The sequence below is a fragment of the Ammodytes marinus genome, assembly GCF_949987685.1.
Source record: "Ammodytes marinus genome assembly, chromosome: 10".
Classification (NCBI taxonomy): domain Eukaryota; kingdom Metazoa; phylum Chordata; class Actinopteri; order Uranoscopiformes; family Ammodytidae; genus Ammodytes; species Ammodytes marinus.
Genome location: NC_137214.1, coordinates 31,975,492 through 31,977,991, shown reverse-complemented (window position 1 = coordinate 31,977,991; position 2,500 = coordinate 31,975,492). Strand labels below are relative to the sequence as shown.

At 34.2% G+C, this 2,500-nt stretch overlaps 2 protein-coding genes across 11 annotated transcripts in view; one reads left to right on the top strand and one right to left on the bottom strand.

Annotated features, from left to right (window-relative positions):
- uvssa (UV-stimulated scaffold protein A) overlaps positions 1 to 1,838 on the bottom strand; it is a 48,440-nt gene extending 46,602 nt beyond the window's left edge. For both annotated transcript variants that reach the window (XM_080035522.1, XM_080035523.1), the window contains exon 1: positions 1,706 to 1,838. The gene's annotated coding sequence lies outside the window, so the exon portion shown is untranslated. The remainder of the gene's footprint in view (positions 1 to 1,705) is intronic.
- Positions 1 to 2,500, top strand: part of LOC307256516 (scavenger receptor cysteine-rich domain-containing protein DMBT1-like) — a 394,296-nt gene that overhangs the window by 217,993 nt on the left and 173,803 nt on the right. The gene's annotated exons all lie outside the window — the stretch shown is intronic.

Below are 2,500 nucleotides of genomic sequence, written 5' to 3'. Positions count from 1 at the left end.
CACACCTAGAAATATACATAATAATAATATCCATCTTCTGTTCACCTAGAAATATACATGATATATCAATATAACTCCATACTCACACCTAGAAACATACATGATCATGATATATCAATATATATATATAACTCCATACTCTCACCTTGAAATATACACATAAGTTCCATTTAAAGCTTTTTATTATGATGCAATTTAGCGACATTTATACTGGCAATAAGACATGAAGGACAAATGGAATTGCAGAGTTACTTTGCAGCTAAATGAATTTATTTTCATTCAACTAAAAATGCTTTGGTTCTATGTTGTTGTTTCCGGAAATTTTGATGTGTATAAAATATTTTCCAATATTACTCCATACGTTACATCAGTGCTTCTCACATGGTGGGGGGCGCCGTGAGTTGTCAGGGGGGGGGGGGGGGGGGGGGGGGGCGCGGGCTGCCTTGATTTCCAACTGATCAATTTTTTAATTTTTTTTTGTGCTAGCAAGCGCGATGTGTGCTTGTGTATGGTCATATCCGCGCGAAAGGCCGCGATTTGCAGTAAATAAATGTCCACGTGTCTCCAAGTGTCTCTGTAGGCTATTTAAAAAGAAATCAAGCAAGTAGACTAATAATAACATTAATGAATTATTGGTTATCGCATCACAGAAGGCCTATTGGCCTATACTAATAAAAAAAACACCACCTTAACTATGTTTACAGTTTAAATTTTTTTTGAATGAAATACAAACCTCAGTGAATCATTTGCTCTTGTTTCTCTGTCCTGAGATTCACACAGACTGAGCAGTCTTGTTTAAATGTTACAAATTGAGCTAATAAACTGAACTTTGATTTTTTTTGCTGCAGAAGTTATCTCAGCTAATTTTTGTTATCTAATTTGATAATAAGGTGATTGTATGCAGAATGCTCGTGCCAGAAACTCATACAGTGGTTTTGTACAGATAAATACATATTAGCAGGTTCTCAATAGTTTTTCAATTTAGGGGGGGGGGGGGGGCGCAAAAAAAATTCTGTCCCCTAGGGGGGGCATGACAGAAAATAATTGAGAACCACTGCGTTACATCGATATGTGGAATGAGTGTAACAGGCACATTATTTTGTTTAAAACATATTATAATTTCATTTGACATCTCTTTAGCTTTGGGTTATAAAGAAGAATTCAAGAAGAATTCTGATTTTAACTTCAATACTTTTTCAGGATCCATGTCACAAAAGTCTAGTAGCCATTGGTTTGGGTATAGATAGATAACTATTATTAAAAGCTCTCCAATACAGTTTGTTGATACTGATTTAGTATAGACTCCTTTAGCCAAAAGTAAGAATGTTTTGATGGCATTAGTGAGGCTAAAAAATATGTTTTGGGTGACACAAGAGATCAAATTAAATGCTAAAATCATTCTAAATTAACACATTTTAATGTATAAATCTTAATTGTAACGTGCATTAGGTTCATGCTACGTAAATTTAAGTTATTAATTGATTGATTGAGAACTTGAAATATTAAGAAAATGGTTCTAAACGAGTAAAAGTAAAGCTATCTATATGTAATTTAATCTACAAATATCACGTGAGGTACGTCGCATTTTAACAATTGGACGTAAATACAGAACATATGATATAACTGCTGTTTCCCTGATTTAGCCTCCTAGCTGCTAAGATGCTAACAGATGTAAACAAAGCCGGTTTTTTAACGTCTTACTCACCGGAGACTTCTTCATCAAACAATAAAACTCGTTAAATTATTCCTTTCGTTTGATACAAGCGTCAGAATCCACGTGTCATCCAGTCATGATCAAATAAAACCGGTTAATTCTCGTTAATTCACGGCTCCTGTCTGTTGCTGTAGTGGTTGTGTATGTCTGTAGTCACAATAGATTCCTTTGTAGTTCTTTAAGATTCTTCCGGTATCTGCCTGCACTACCGGTTGGTTAGACTTTTCAGAATAAAAGATGAATGTCAAACAAACTGATTGAAGACAAAAAATAAAAATTTAATTTATATAAATAAATAAATGTGGAAATAAACAATTAAAAACGTGGAAACATGTTTAATTTAATTTTTATCAGCTTGTTGTGTATTTTTATCATAGATAGTATATAATATATATTTTTTTAGATAGTATATACATTTTCTTTATAGTATATTGTGTATATGTTGTGGTTTTGGCTTTGCATTTGTTTGACTCAAATGAGGGTGTCACACACACACACACACACACACACACACACACACACACACACACACACACACACACACACACACACACACACACACACACACACACACACACACACACACACACACACACACACACACACACACACACACACACACACACACACACACACACACACCTCAATTGATCTCTCCAGTATAAATAAAAGGTTCAATGAATACACAGCCTACTTTGCTCTGTAAATGTTTTATTTTTAGAGCATTATCCACAATCGCACCAACAATCAACCTTTAACACTATACTTATGTAGGTTTAATTGGTT